At 58.8% G+C, this 15,201-nt stretch overlaps 1 protein-coding gene across 1 annotated transcript in view; it reads left to right on the top strand.

Moving 5' to 3' along the window:
* Window positions 1–15,201, top strand: part of PRRX2 (paired related homeobox 2) — a 50,260-nt gene that overhangs the window by 952 nt on the left and 34,107 nt on the right. The gene's annotated exons all lie outside the window — the stretch shown is intronic.

The following is a 15,201-nucleotide window of genomic DNA, read 5'->3' as shown; positions in this document are numbered from 1 at the left end:
AGGGGGGGGGCAATCCCCAAACTCGATAAACTGACAGGTCGTTTATTATTTCGTACAGTCCATACTTACCTGAGAACCATCCAAGAGGTACACGTGAGAAAAAAAGCCCGGGATGTAAACCTGCGATTGCCGCCCGTGGCAGCTGCCCCTTTAGAGAGAACCCCGAGGATCAGTGCCATTTTAACTGGCAGCTCCGTGAACGCCACAAAAGATTAGGTATGGGTTCTCTGAGCCGGTGTGGACCAGCTGAATCCCACCGCTGCCCCACCCAAGTAGGTCCTCTGTAGAGGCTCGCTGAGGACCCCTGCCTGTCTGCCTGCCAGCTTCCTGAGCTCAGGGGCTCAAACCTGCAGGCCTCTCCTGGCCCTCCAGGTTAAAGGTCATTAGGAAAGGGCTTGGAAAACAAACAACCCACCCAAAGTGGCTTTTTCTAAAGTCACACAGAATGAGGAGCTGTTGATAAGACAGAAAGGGGGGGGGATGAGAAGATGGAGAGGAAGCCAGGGTCTCAGCCAGCTCTGTGTGTGAGTGTGCGCGTGCTCGCGCGTGCGCGCGCTGGGGGAGATGAGTGAGGGGATACAGGGTCCAGCAGTTCACCCAGACCCTGACAAGGGGGTGGTGTCCACCCCAACTGAAGAACTCCTCTAAACCAGTGGTTCTCCACCCTTTCGTAGTTCCTCATGTGGCGGTGACCCCCAACCATTAAATTATTTTTGTTGCTACTTCATCACTGTCATTTTGCTACTGTTAGGAATCGGGCAACCCCTGTGAAAAGGTCGTTAGACCCCCCAAAGGGGTCTCGACCCCCAGGTTGGGAGCCGCTGTTCCCAAGACACTACTGCCCGCGTTATGCCTTGGCTCCCTGAAGTAGGCTGGGCTGCTGGCGGCTGTGGGACCCACCTGCCAGCATCACCCACCTGACTCCAGAAGCCTTTTCTCTGCCCCTGGGTGCCCCCCTATGTCCCCTGCACCAGCCTCAGGGTTCAGGGGCGCCCACTGGCTGCATGTCTCCTGTGGTTTCCCAGAGGAGAGGAGGTGCAGGGAAAGCGGAGGTGGCGTGGGCGCATCTGAGTGAGTCTGGGGGAGCGTGTGCGTTTGTCAGGGCACGCCTGGCACATGCCTACGTCTCACAGTGTCCCTTCGGGTCTGCCTGCCGGCCTGCAGGGCGTCTGGTATTGCTTCCCATGGCTAAAGGGAAGGTTCTGGCTCTCCCACAGGGACCCACGGGGGCCAGCTAAGGGAATCTACTGCCTGCCCACCCTGTGGCCTGCCACTCTCTTCACCCCCTGGAGTGAGCTCAAGGGAGCAGGTCCACCTCTGGGAATTGGGGTTTAGATCTCTGAGGGGAAGGGATAAAGCGGGGTGCAGAAGGAAGACCCCATTAACCCCAGGTCAGTTGAGAGGAGTGACTCTTAAGTCCACACCTCCCGCCTCGCCCCCAACAGAGGCAGAGGATACCTGGATATATGGGAGGGGGCTTTAGTGGGGGCGGAGAGAAGGGGACACACATTTAAAGGTGGAAGGAAACAAGGAAGAGATAGAGAGAGGGTGTCGGGGTGGGGTGGGGGGGCAACAAGAGAAGAAGTGGTGAGAGAGCAGAGACCAAGCTGGTATGTGCCTGCCCTGGCTGTGGGAGGCTGGGGGGAGGGGAATGCCTGTTTCTGCCCTGGGCTCACCATCCCCAGTCCCCAGGGCAGAAGGTCTCCTAATGGAAGGCTTCCTTGGGAATCTCCGGACAGCTACTGGAGCTGGGATGTGAACACCTGGTCATTACCACGCTTCAGGAGAGCCTGCTGGGCCCAGCAACCTTCTACAGTGGGTGCTTCAGCAGCCTGGAAATGGCCAAGCAGTAGAGCCTTTAGGAACAGGGACACACTGCCTGTGGGGCCAGATGGGATGGGGACCAAGAGTCAGTGTGCACCCGGACAGGCGTCTCCTCCCCCTCGTCTGTGAGTGGCGCATGGTCCAGCAGTCACGAAGCTAAAAAGTCCAGTTTAGAAAAATGCTGTATGTGACATGACGTGGTCCCTAGCTTAGTTCAGTGCCCTTCCTTAGAAAGGAGCCCTGGGCGGCGACTGGCCTGAGTCCACGGTTTGAACCCACCTCAGAGTCGGAGAAAGAATCCCCCGGGATTCACCACCCAGAACCCCCAGGGGCAGTTCTCCGTCCACCAGCTCGCTGTGAGTTGGCATCTGCTCCAGGCAGTGAGTGTGATTGGGTTATAATCCTGTGCCCATTCCTCACATTGGGAAAAAACAAGGCAACAAAACGCTAGCCCACGAAGTCCAAAAGTGATACGTAGAGTCAAACTATTCCCCCAAAGCCAACGGGGACCTGCTGCCAAGCGATGTTTCCTGGGGAAGGAGCTGGAGGTTCTGTGGCTGCCTGTCCCCCCCCCCCCAACCCTGCACTGTGAGCATCCTCTCCCTGAAAGGCAGGGGTGGGGGAGCAGGATGACCCCGGCCAGCATGTGATTCGGGCAGGCGTGTTCTCCACCCCGGGACCTGCAGGCCTCCCTTGCTTGGGAGCGATGAGCGCTTTCTGAAATCAGAGCCTGACGCAGCCAGCAGAGATGGGTTGCCCCCTTTGTTAGTGATAAGGATTCGTGGAGCCCCGATGCTTCAGAAACTGGTGATGAGCTTTCTGCTGGCGAGGTTAGCGGGCGCAAAATATAAGAAGGGGAAAAAAAGTGTTTTTCCAATCGTTTTGTTTTTGCAAAGCTGCCCGGTAGGCAGAGCCTACTTTTGCCAAAGCCTTTCCCAGCCCAGGCGCCCCCCCCCCTCCCGACCCCCCCGGAATCGGCTGGGAAGGCTGCAGCTTCATCGATGACTCAGAGCAAACCGGGGTCTCGGGTTCCTCCCAAATCAAACGCTGCGGGCTGAGCTGGGGCGCCGAGCTATGCCAAGCACGTTAGGAAAATAAACCCTCTTTCGCTGCCTTCGCGATGGCTTGCAACAAAAGAAACCACATTAATAACGGAGATTTTCTTTAAAGCATTCCCTCCTGTGGGCAGGGCGGAAACAGGGACGTGGAGTCGCTGTGAAAATAAACAAAGCCCCCGGAGCCAGGCAGGGTGATAACTATGTGCCCCCCACCTCCGCCCCGCCTTTGTTCCGGACTGGTACCTGTTTCAGAAAAGTTTAGGATGTGCTCCAAGCAGCATGGACTCCACCTCCCAGAGATCGGGGACAGTGGGCCTTTGGGGTCTACAACGCAGGACTAGTCGGGCAGCTGGGGCCCCAGGGCTGGGAACTGGGGCCCCCACCTGCCTTCCGGGCGGGCAGCTGCTGTGTTAACAAAGGTGAGTCTGCCTTGGCACCACGGGCCCAAGGGTGCAAGCTAGAGTACTTAAGGGACCCCTGAGTTTAAGATCCTATCAGACCTGCTTTCAGTTTTTAACACGCCACCCTGCACTGAGTCTGGAAGGCTGTCGGGGTGGGGTGGGTGGGGGCGCTGGGTGGAAGGAAGCCTACAGGAACAGAACTGATGGCCAAAGAGACAAAATGACCTTCTCAGACCCAGGATTTTAAAGAGACTCCTGTTCTTTCTCCCGGGAGAAAGTGGACACTTTCTGTTCTCTTAAAGATTCCTCTGGGAAACCCACAGGGGCAGTTCTACTCTGTCCTGAAGGGTCGCTGTGAGTTGGCATTGATGGCAGTGCGTTTGGTTAGGCTTGGTTAGAGTCTCCCTCTCTCGCTTCCCCCTGCCTGCTGGGGACAGGGCCAGCACCAGGGAAGGAGTACTGGACTCCCCTGCTCAGGTCCTGGCTTCTGCTGACCAGTCCCTGTGTGACCTTGGGTGGGTCTCGCCCTTGTCACGAGACCTTGCTGCGGCGGTGTTTGCAAGCCCCCTCCTGATTCGCTCCAGGGTGGCACCCAGGCTTAGAAAACACCCATGGTGGGTCGGGTGCACACCAACCCCCCAGGAAGTGGGGTGACCGGCTGCGTCTCGGCTGTCTGCACCTTCTGACTAGATAGGATGCCTCTTGGCAGATGCCAACTGGGTCCTCTGGGGTGGGGGCTGGGATGATGGACTCCATTCCTGGCTTCTGTTGTCAGGGCTCATTTGCTAGGTAGCTCATCATTCCTGGCTGGCCGCTGTAGCTGGGGGAGAATCTGGGGAGAACTTGGGGTCTGGCACCGGGACTCCATACCTGCCACCCGCCCAAGGACCCTTTCCTGTGGGCTGGAGCCATCACTGTCCCTTCCCAGAAGACCCTCGAAAAGTACCTTGGCAGTGGGTGTGAAAAAGTAGCTTAAAAGCAGTAGTCACCAAAAAAAAAAATTTAATTAATTAAAAAATTTTTAAAAAAGCAGTAGTCACAGGGTCTGCAGGCACACTGCCCTTGATCCTAGAAAGTGCCCTGAGGCTTAGTGTTGTCATCTGGGAAAGGGGAGAGGGGCAGTGGTGTGGTACCCCCATGGTGGGGGGGAGCCCTGAGTGGACGTGACGTGCCAAGCACTGTGCCTGGCACATAGTAGGTGTTCAACAAAGAGTCTGCAATTGCCATTCCTTGTGATGCTCATGGCAGCCCTGTGGACCAAACAGAGGGAGTGAGCCTTGGTCTGGAGACTCACCGGTGGGGAAGCAGAGGCGGGGTTTGATCTCCGTCTCTCTCCTGCACAGCCATGCACCCATTTGGGCAGGGGAAGCTCTGCCTGATGGCTGGGGAGCCTGAGTCAGAAGTCTCTTTGGATGACTGTGGAGGACAGGTGGAGCTGGGCTTTGAGGGCCGGCACACAGTGGGGCTGTTGGCATGGACACTGTGCACCGGTTAGGAGTTCTCTGTGGGTAGAGACAGGAAGGATGGGTTCTCCATGGCTTGTCCCTGGCAGGGGTGTCAAGTCAGACTGGACAGAGCAAAACTTGGGACGCTTTGGCAGTGTCGCAGGCCCACAGGGACAGTGGTCAGCCCAGGGCAGAAGTGGAGTGTGGGATAATCTAGGGACAAGCATCAACCCCTAAAACACATAGGAAGGGGGCCCTGGTCTTAGGACCCAGCATGGTTGGAAGCTGTGGGGTGGAGCGGGAGGGGCATGGGATGTCGTGAAAGATCACAGCATACTTGCTCTTACAGGCTGCTCAGCTGGGGCTCCACACGCCCCCCCTGGGTTGTACTTCACCCAGGATCCAACTGGACCATGCAGACCCATCCTGTTTTAAAGCCTCTGCTTTAAACCCCTTCACACCTCAGGAATGCTGGGTATTGGCAGTTCTGCACTGCTCAGGGGGCAGCCCAGAGAGAGTGTCCTTAATAGCCTCTGTGTCATGGTCAGGCCTGGCGGGCTCAGGTCTGACCAGCTTTGGGTGGGAGGGCTCGGAGACTGCAGGGGAGTGGTGGGTCCCCTACACCTTCTTCCCAGAAACATCGGGAATGGTTTGGGTCGCCGTCCACAGGGCTGTCTCCAGCGGCTGGGATGTGGAACAGTGGTGGACAGTCCCTGTCCCCACTCTCCCTTCATCCCACAGGCCCTCATTCACTCGTGCCTCAGTTGTTTTCTGAGCAGGACATCAGGCCGTGCATTCCTGCTGCCTGTCCTGACGGCTCGGAGTCAAGCCTTATGGTTCCCAGGCTTTCCGAGGTTTGGCCACAGTGACATTCCCGGGAACTTAGAGGACCTGGGATAGAGGGGCCGGTTTCAAGTGTTCCTGAGAAAAGCCACTCACAGCGGCTGTCATGTCCTTGTCCCCATGCTTACACCCAAGGAAGAATCTCAGCGCAAAGACAGGCCCTCAAAATCGACTCCTTTTAGCTGAACCCCAAAAGCACATTCGTCACCCCTGATTTCGCCACCACCCCCACCCCCAGCAGTTCTCTGAGCGCTTGGATATGGGCTGTCACTTAGGGACCACACCGTGGCCTGGAGTCCCCAGTCTCACAGGCACCCATGTGACTGACCCCCCTACACACCCATCAGAAATGATGTGAAGTCCCTCCCACATTTCCAAGGCCGGCCTCCCCATGGGCAGGTGGCAGCAGGACATGAGTGGACCTCTCAGCCAAGGGCTAAGTGCTCCTGGGAGGTGAGTGAGGCACAGGAGAGAGCCCTGAGCACCTCCTGTTCAACAGGTGGAGGTTGGGGGTGGTGGTGTGGGGCGGTGTTATCTTGCCTGGCCTCCCAGAAAGACCAGGCAGAGGGAAGGAGGCCACGGTAGGAACTGGGACCCTGAGGAAGCAGCCGTGAGTCTGCAGTCAGAATCCAGGGTCTGGAAACCCTCAGCACATCCTGGGGCAAAAAGGTGATCAAAAGACTGGAGAAGCCCCGATCCCCGGTTGCTCTGTGCCGGAATCCACCGCCCTGCTTGGAATCCCTTCCTCGCCTGGGAAGCCAGCGATTCAGCGGGGCTCCAAGGGCCTCCAGGACCACAGGCCACATGGGGCAGTGTTCCCTCTCACTGGGTCCAACCAAGGGAGCTGGCCCTGGAAGGGATTATTTTGGGCTCCTCTTTGTCACTGATTCTTTTTCTGTGCGTGCATCCGGCAACTGGGGGACCTTCCAGCTTGGGACAGCTGCAGTGGGTGGGGCTGGAGAGGAGCCAGGTGGAGGCATGATAGAGATGCCAAGGAGTGAGCTGAGCCCCCCAGGGGGATGAAGAGGCTGGGCAGTAGGCAGAGAGAAGGTTGCTGGGAGAATGCGGGCTTTGGAGAAGGCTCTGGAGGTGGGACAGTGACAGAGGTTGGGAGATGTGGAAGCTTCAACAGAGGGACCCTCCACCCCAGAGCCAAGCTCAGTGACTTGGGGTTTGGGGTCTGAGGGCATGTCCCCTGCAGTGGCCTTACTGCCTGCAAGACCCCAGACTGGGAATCAGGAGACAGGGGTTGCTACCGTGCCTTCCTCGGCCCTACGATTCAGGACACACCCTGGCTGAGCCTGGTCTGAGCCTCAGGATCCCCACGTGTAAACAAGGAGGTCGAACCACCTGGGCTGTCTGTCCTAGGGTGGTCCCAGGAGTCATTGCATCAGAGGCTCCCAAGGAGCTGGTGGAGATGCATGTTCTTAGGCGCTGGCCCAAACGATAGCCAGCCTGGCGTCTGCTTTCAACGAGGTCCCCAGGGATTTTCATGCGCATCCAAGAGGGCGAGTGAACAAAGTTGGTGCTCTGCAGTGATGCTTGGCACGCCAGGTAGGCTGAACAGGTGAGGTGGGAGGGAGTGTACTGAAGGATCTATGGCGGCGTGACAGGAGGGATTTGTATTTTCTTTTACTGCACGTGGATCCGTGAAGGGGGTAGGAGAAAAAAAAAACCTTATATAGAGTGGGAGAGAAAACACGGAACAGAATTAAAGACCGAGAAAGGGACCAAGCTTCCTGGTCGGAAAGAGGCTGGTGGGGCCCTCACCCTTCAGGTCTGGAGTGGAAGTCACCTCCACGCTAGAATAATCGGGCGTTTCAGACCAGAGTGGCGGCAGCACTCGGCCTGGACAGCTTCGGGGGAGTGGACACAGGGAAAGGCGGGCAGGGTGCTGGCCGAGCCACATCAGAATGCGTGTGAATCGCTGAATGTGTCAGACCGTGATCAGCTCTGTAAACCTGCGCCTCGACCATCCGAAGTGAAGTGCGTGCTCTCGGCGGCTCCTTCCGGCTCGGGCTGTTTTGCACGCAGCTTATTCTTTTTAAAGAATGCTCTTTGGGGGGCGGGGGGTGGGAGGAGAACTGTGCAGAAGGGACATAGAGCTGTTCCAAGCCCAGGGTCCCCAGAGAGCCGAGTGTGCAGGAAGCCCTCTGGCCTCGAGGGCGGGCCTTGGAGAGAGCGGTGATACCCATCACAGAGCACCAGCGGGGTGGGGGGGGAGGGGGGGAGGGGATTGGGGGGAGAGATAGCGGGATCATGGCCAAATGGGAAAGTGTCTGTCTCCCACCGCTTATGCATCCTGACCCCTCTAGCCGGAGCTAGGTAAGGACAGGACGGGCGGGGCAGAGCCTCCCTGCTGAGCCTGTGTGTGTGTGTGTGTGTGTGTGTGTGTGTGTGTAGGGGGGCAGGCGGTGTGGGAGGGGCGAGGTAACACTACCCTCACTGAAGAGCCCCTGCCCAGCATCCTCCCTGCCCCTTCCTCCATGCTTCCTCCCATGTGTGTCCAAGGGAGGTCCCCGGAGCCTGCGAGCATGCGTGTTCCCAGCCCCTGCGGCCCCCATCAGCAGGCTGGTCTGGAGTTGGGGAGCCGCTGCCCCTGGGGCCAGCCTGCCCCCCACCCGCAGACTCCCTTCCTGCCCTCCCCGACCCGCCAGCCTCGCCTGTCTGGCCTTGGGCTCAGACATTCACACACCAGAGATGGTGTGATCAAACAGGACGTTGAACCGAGGATGGCGTTACCTCGCAGATGGCTGCAAACCCAGGATTCGGATGCCGGCTGCGCCTGGCTGGGGCCTGGGAGCCGCCTCCTCCCGGTGTCAGAGCCCTGCGCCGCTGCCGCCGCCTCCCTTATAAACCCCCGCGGACCACGGCGGCGGCGAGGTCTTGAAAGCCAGCGCACCTCCTTTCATTAGACTAACAAATAACACGGAACAGAAAACATCTGTTAACAACAGGCCTAATGCGCTCAAGATGCAGCCGCGGGCGGGCTGCAGGGCCAGCCAGCAGGCTGCTGGGCCAAGGTGGGCTCAGGTTTTGGCTGCTCCCACTGTGTGTGTGTGTGTGTGTGTGTGTGTGTGTGTGTGAGCGCTTGTGCCTCCTTGAAAGGAGGCTGGCACCCCGCCCCCACTCTCCCTGGGCCCCCTTCCCGCGACCCCGTAGGACCCGGGGGTGGGGTGGGGGGGGGTGTTCCTTCCTGGCCTCTTGTCCACCGCCCCCCTTTCTTCTTGCTGTAAGAATAGCCCTGGACACAGCATCACCATCCTGGCTTCCAGGGCTGTGTAGTTAGAGAAACCACACCACACTCCGTGCCATTGAGTCACCCCGACTCAGAGCGAACCTCTGATAGGACATGGGCAAGGGCTCAGAAAGCCAGAGGGCAGGATGTGGGCCCAGGCAGAGCCCGCCCCGGGACCAGCTGTGGGACCTCAGCTCATTGGTCAGCGGAGGCTAGGGATTGGCTTGAAAGACCTGGTGAGATGGTGGAAGTAGGACGCACGTGTGGGCACTGACAAAGACACCTGCTGTCATGAGGATAGCTGAGAGCACGATGCTCAGAGAGGCCAAGCAACTTGCCCACATTCACACAGCGGGTGGGAGCCTCTGAGCCCCCTTTCCCAGCACTGCAAAGCTCAGAAGCACAGGCTCTGGGCAGGCAGGCTTTCAGACGCGGCTCCTCAGACACAGTCCTGCCCTCAGGGGGCTTCCTGGTCTACAGCGGATGGCAGGGTGGGATGGGTTCAACTTGGAGAGACAGCAGGCCCACTGACCCAGTGGCCCTTCAGAGGCCCTACCAGTGCCTGACGGGTGTGGAAGGCAGAGGGGTCTCAGCATGCGGACGTTTACCAGGATAGACGCCAGGGAAGCATGGTCCCCGAAGCCAAGAGAGGATGGGGCATCCGTTCTGAGGCCTCCAACCTGGAGAAGGCACATCGGGGCTACAGCGCAGACTGGGGGTAACATCCTGGGAGAAACCTCCCAAAGCTGGCACTTGGTTCCTTGCTCACTCTCACTGTGAGGCCACAGAAAATACACCCCCCCCCGCCCCTGCCTTCCCCTAAAGCAGCACATGTTAAAACCATGCAGCCCCAGCCCTGAGCTCTGCCCTGCTCTTTGGCTCCACAAAAAGTGGCTGGAATTGGCTCACGCGTCCTTGATGAAGGCATCCTGATGGGAGAACCCCGGCAGCAGGCCGGACCTGGCCCCTAACCTCACGGGGCTGAAAACGCAGGCAGGCAAGAAGCCCCCTGCCATCCAGCACTTGCCACCTGCCTGCTCCCTTTAAGAAGAGCAAAGCAAATCCCCATGGTACAGAGGAGAAAACGGAGGCTCGGGAAGGCAGTGACTTGTCCAAGGCTACTCAGAAAATAAGCAGTGACCCTCAGGACCCTAGGACCACACTGGTCGCCTGGGATTGGAGCTCTAGTGACCTCTTGCTGGTAAAGGCCCAGACTCTGCCAGAGACAGACTGCCCCTCCCATCATCCTGGTTCTTACTCTGAAACCTCCGGAAGGAAGACCGATCCTCCCTCCTGGCCCTGCTTGTCCAAGACACACCTGTGCAGACCCTGGCCCACAACTCAGCCAGGTGGGGGCAGTGGTGGGGGGGAGCCTCTGGACCCGGCTGTGATAGAGGGCCAGGCTGGGGACCAGAGCCAGGGAGGGGTCCCTGCCTTTGGGCATCTTGTGTATCTGAGAGGCGTGGTGATTTCGTTGAAAGACCAGGCTGCCTCCCAGCCCCCCCGTCCCCCTCCCCCCCATCGGAGAGCGTCAGGGCTGGAATTGGGGAATTGCTGGAGACAAGAAGTGAAGAGGGGCCGCTCTTGTTTCACTGGGCAGGGAAAAGGGGGAGGGCAGAGAGCTCTCTGTTTAAAGAAAACCAGGGCTGTTGTGGGTTTTCAAGGTGGGCCGGAGCCTGCTGCTGTAAGTGGGGACTGCCTTGTAAAGAGGCTAGCTGCTCCCCCTAGGGAGGATATCTGGGGGAGGCTCCCCAGGAGGCTGACCGTTGTCCTTCCAGAAATACTTGCTGGGCGCCTCCTTTGGGCCAGTGCTGTGGGGACATGGTGAGCCCTGCTATCCAGGAGCCTTGGGGCAGCTAGGAGAACAGATGCTGGGCTGGAGGTTCAGGGAAGGCTGGCCTGCTGTCGCTATCAGGGGATAGGGGCCATGCGGGAGCAGAGGGGACAGAGCGGCCACCACAGGTGGTGAATTCACAATGACCTGCACCCGGTGCCACAATGACCCCAGGGTGAAGTTTCCTTAACAGACTCATTGCCGAGTTGAGGAAGGCTGCCCAGGCTGGCTGCAAACCCTGCCCCCTGCAGGGGTAGAGGGAGTTTGGGATGCTGTGGGGGAGTTGGGACAATTTAATTGGGGGAGTTGAGTGAGTGTGGGATCCCCATTGTCATCCCCATGGTCACCATCACTGTGGTCTGGCAGGCAGAGCCATTTAGTGTGCGCCTACTATGTGCTGAGTCCCCTGCACGGATAACCTCATTGTAGCTTCCCAGACCCCATCAGAGCTGTGTGGTCCCATTTTCCAGAGTAGGAAGCTGAGGTCCAGCAAGATGGAATACACAGGGAGGACGTGGTGGTACTAGGCCTGGGTCTCCCACTCGCGCTGGCCCCGAGAACCCAGGCTGGGCTCACGCTGCCTTCCGCCAGCCTCCCCAACAAGGCCCAACACCTGCGAGTGGGGGGCTGCCAAACATGATGCCGAGATGCTCCCTGACCCGCAAAGCCGGGGCGGGGGGGCATCTGACCTCCCCGCACAGCACACTGGCGACGAATGCATGGAACTGGGTAGCTGTTCCCTGAGTGCTGGGGGGGGGGGGGCGGGGGGGGCAGTGTCCCTCCTGCCAGAAGGCCACAATAGGCCTACTCCAAGACAGGCCATGCCTCTGTCTGGGCAATTCAAGGGAACTGCCCGTCCCTCTCTGACTCTCAAATTCCCCACATGCAAAGCGGGCAGCTGGCTAGTGCCTGGGGCTCAGGGTTGTTCAGAGGACCAGTGAGACCAAGTGACGGCCTCCTTGAATACGCAAGACCAGGCTCTCTGCCATCGAGCCAGTGCCAGCTCATAGCCACCCTATAGGAGCCCAGGGGTCTCTGAGGCTGTCGCTCTTTATCGGAGTAGAAAGCCCGTCATTCTCCCGAGGAGTGGGTTCAAACTGCTTCCTGGCACCTGTAATGCCTCCAGGGCTCCTGGGTGCCTCGTGACCTCTCGTACTGCGCCTCCTCTCGCCCCACTGCCCTCGGCATGGGGAGCAGGGCAGAGGCCCAGCTTAGGGCTGTCAAGGCGCTTTCATGGAGGGAATGACCAAGGTCACTGTTTCCTGCGGCCCCAAAGGAAGAAGACCAGATTAGGAACAGAGCTTAGGGCCCCAGGAAGCAGCTCCAGTGGCCTCTACTGGAATCTGACTATGCTTTCTACAACTCAGACGGGCTGGCCAACCCTCTGGGCCCCCTGACAGGACCCATAGCCCCTGCCCTGCCCAGCAGTGTTGGTTTGTCCCTGCCTCGACCTGTTGGCCACCTGGGCCCGCCCGCTGCTCTGTGTGGAAGGCGACACCCTGCTTTATTTTACGTGGCACAGATGGTAACCATGTCTAATTTCTTGACAAATACCATCCATAAAACACAACACAACTATATTTATACTGTGGTGTTTGAGGTTAAGAAATCCAAATTAGAAATTAATTGCAACTTGGAGAATGTCTACAGATAGGATGACTTGAGGGGAAGACTGAGTTCTTCAGACACTGGCGTCTCACTGCCCATCTGTGGGACATGGACACACACACACACACACACACACACACACACAGCCCTGGACTCCATCGAAGCTGGCTTAGACATGGTGTCTGCACTTGTGGGGACGCAGATGTCCACCTCCTTCCCTGCCCAAAGTCCTGCTGCCTACAGAACCACCAGAGGCATGCTCCCAAACATGAGGTCGCCCCGGGTGGCAGATGGGCATGCATGGACTTGGGGGATTCCAGCAAGAATGAGCACTAGATCCCGAGGCTTCAGACTACACCCTCCCCTCTCCACCCCCAAACCAGAACCAGATGCAAGCCTATGTGAATAATGGATCAGAGGACAAGGAGGGGAGGGAGGGACGGAGAGAGGGTGAGCCCCTGGTGGAATGAGCGTGTGCCCTCGGGCCCCCGGGGGCCAGCTCAGACCCTACTGTGCCAGAGCATGGGGCTCTGCGGGGCCTGCCAGCAGCTTCTGGGGAGATTGCGGATGAACGTTTGCTGTTTTCTTCAAAGCAGGGAGCAAGAACGGTGATTGTGAGGGTCGGGCAGCCCTGGTTGCCACACGTGTCCCACACTCTACCTTCCCAAAGGTACAGGGACGTCCTCGAGGAGGAGCATGGATCAGGAGGGTGGCAGCTCCCAGGAGCTGTTGGTCAGCGAGGCCTGGTGCCACGACCTCCTGGTATACGCAAGGCCAAGGCTGAGGAGGCAAGGCACCTTGGGGAGGACTGGTGGCCGCTCAGCCCAACAGCCTTCCCCTCTGCTCACCTGTGAGGTGGGTTAATGATGACTCACTTCCCAGGTGTGGGCTGTGGCGCAGTGAGAGGGGACTGGCACAGTGAGCCAGCTGCTATAAGCCCCAACCAAACTCACTGCCATCCATCCCATAGTGGATGTAGACAGGGTGGAACTGCCTGCCCCTGCCACTTTTCATGGGAGCGAAAGCCTCCCCTTTCTCCCTCGGAGTATCTGGTAGTTTCGAACTATTGACCTGGAGGTTAGCAGCCCAATGCGTAACCACTGTGCTGGGGGGACTCCTCCGCCTCGCCTACAGTTACTATGATCATGACCGAGGTTGCTATTGTTACCATCTCATGGGTGGATCCCTGAGAAAGGCGTGGCTAAGGACCCAGTCACACCCTGAGACCCTGCTGGTCCCAGGGACCATCCTCTCCCCTGAACAGCAGCGGGGAACGGTCACACCCAAAGGAGCAACTCAGTCCCCCAACCCCACCCTGGGGTGGGACAGTGACAGCAGAGGCGTGTTCTCCTCCTGCCTCCCCTTTGGTTTTTTTTGGTAGTGCTCAGGAAGGGGTGAGGATGCAGATGGGAACCCCACCCCTCTGTCAGCAGGCTGCACCCCATCATGGGGGGCTTCCCAGCCTCAGGCCCAGAGGACAAACACACACCTGGGTCCCCAGAGCAGGGTCAGGACCAGCCCAATGGGAGGTGGGGGGGAACTCTGCTTCCACAGATCACAGTCAAGGGCATGGAGGTGGCGATGCCCGACCTTCTCTGGCTTCTCAGTTGCCACGTGGCAGGGGTCAGACAAGGCCCTCACTCCTGTTCTCGCTTACTCTGTCCTGACACCATGGCCTCGACTCCCACCCTGTGTCTGAGAACTGGCCGCAGTGGCCACACAGAGTTCAGAGGCAGGACTCGGGGGCTTGACGGGTCACTACAAGTCAGGATCAGAAAATGTTAAGGCTGCAGTCATTGGTCCCCACGGCTCTTTCTGGTCCGCAGCCTCTCAGCCACGTGGTCCCTTGGCTTCTGCCTCGGTGGGCCTTTCAGGAAGTGAGCCCGCCCTTGGCTCACGGTCCTGTGGCCTTGGCACTGCTCTTTGGTTCGGTGCCCTTGTCTCGGCTTCTGGTGCCTCCGGCCTTGGCCTCTGCCAACTCCGACTGAGATTCTGCATGTGCCTTCCGATAGCTCTGGGCTTGGTCTGTTTGTTCCGCTGCAAAGACGCGGGCGTGGGAATTAAAAGGCTTCTGCCGAGGAGACCTCAGCCCACTACCCTGCCGCCCCTTCTGCCCACCGTGTGCCTCTGCCTGCCTTCCCCCCTCCCCATTCTGTTGACATGGCTTCTCTGGGCAGAGTCATCTCCCAACAACAAACCGCTCACAAGACACCCCGTCCCCCGGAGATTAAACAGGCAGCACACATGGTCTCCTCCCCCCGCCCCCATCATAGAAGGGTGTGGGGCTGTCCATCTTACAGACAGGAGCTGGGACCCCTTCATCCATTCAGCACACACCCTTCTCACCCCCACTGTGTGTTGGCGCCGGACAGGCATCCACCACACAGGTTATGGGAGGCAGGCAGTGTGGGGTGCAAACCCAGGTTGGGGCCCCCAGCATTGCTCCTGCCCCTGATCTCCCCATTGTGCAAGGCTGACGTGAAGAGGCTCCCAAGTGACTCGGCAGAGGGACCCATGACCAGCCCATGTGATGGGTGGGGCTGGCAGCAGTGGAGGAGGCATTCCAAAGGCAAGTGCACAGGCTCCGGGGCATGGTGCCAACTGCAGATGCAGGGGAGGGGGGAGGAGCCAGAATGGAAGGACTTACTACTCCGATTTTGCCAGGGAAAGGACAAGGCTTCAGGTATTGCTGGGCTGGGTGGCCAGCCAGGGCTGTCACCTGCCGGGGAGAGAAAAGAGTCCCAGCGACCTCAGCAAACAGAAACATGCAGAGTGGGCATCAGGCACGGCTTGCTCCAGGGTCTAAAACCACAGCACCTGGTTTGTCTTTGTCTCCATCTCCCTCTTACTTTGGTCTGTTAGCTCCTGCCTCCTTCCCCCAAGAGGAACCCTGGTGGTGTCATGGGTTACATACGTGTTGGAGCGCTAACTACCAGGTCAGCAGTTCGAA

This window comes from Tenrec ecaudatus, chromosome 10, assembly GCF_050624435.1.
Source record: "Tenrec ecaudatus isolate mTenEca1 chromosome 10, mTenEca1.hap1, whole genome shotgun sequence".
NCBI classification, from domain to species: domain Eukaryota; kingdom Metazoa; phylum Chordata; class Mammalia; order Afrosoricida; family Tenrecidae; genus Tenrec; species Tenrec ecaudatus.
Note: the sequence above shows the minus strand (reverse complement) of the source record. Positions and strands in the feature narration are given on the sequence as shown.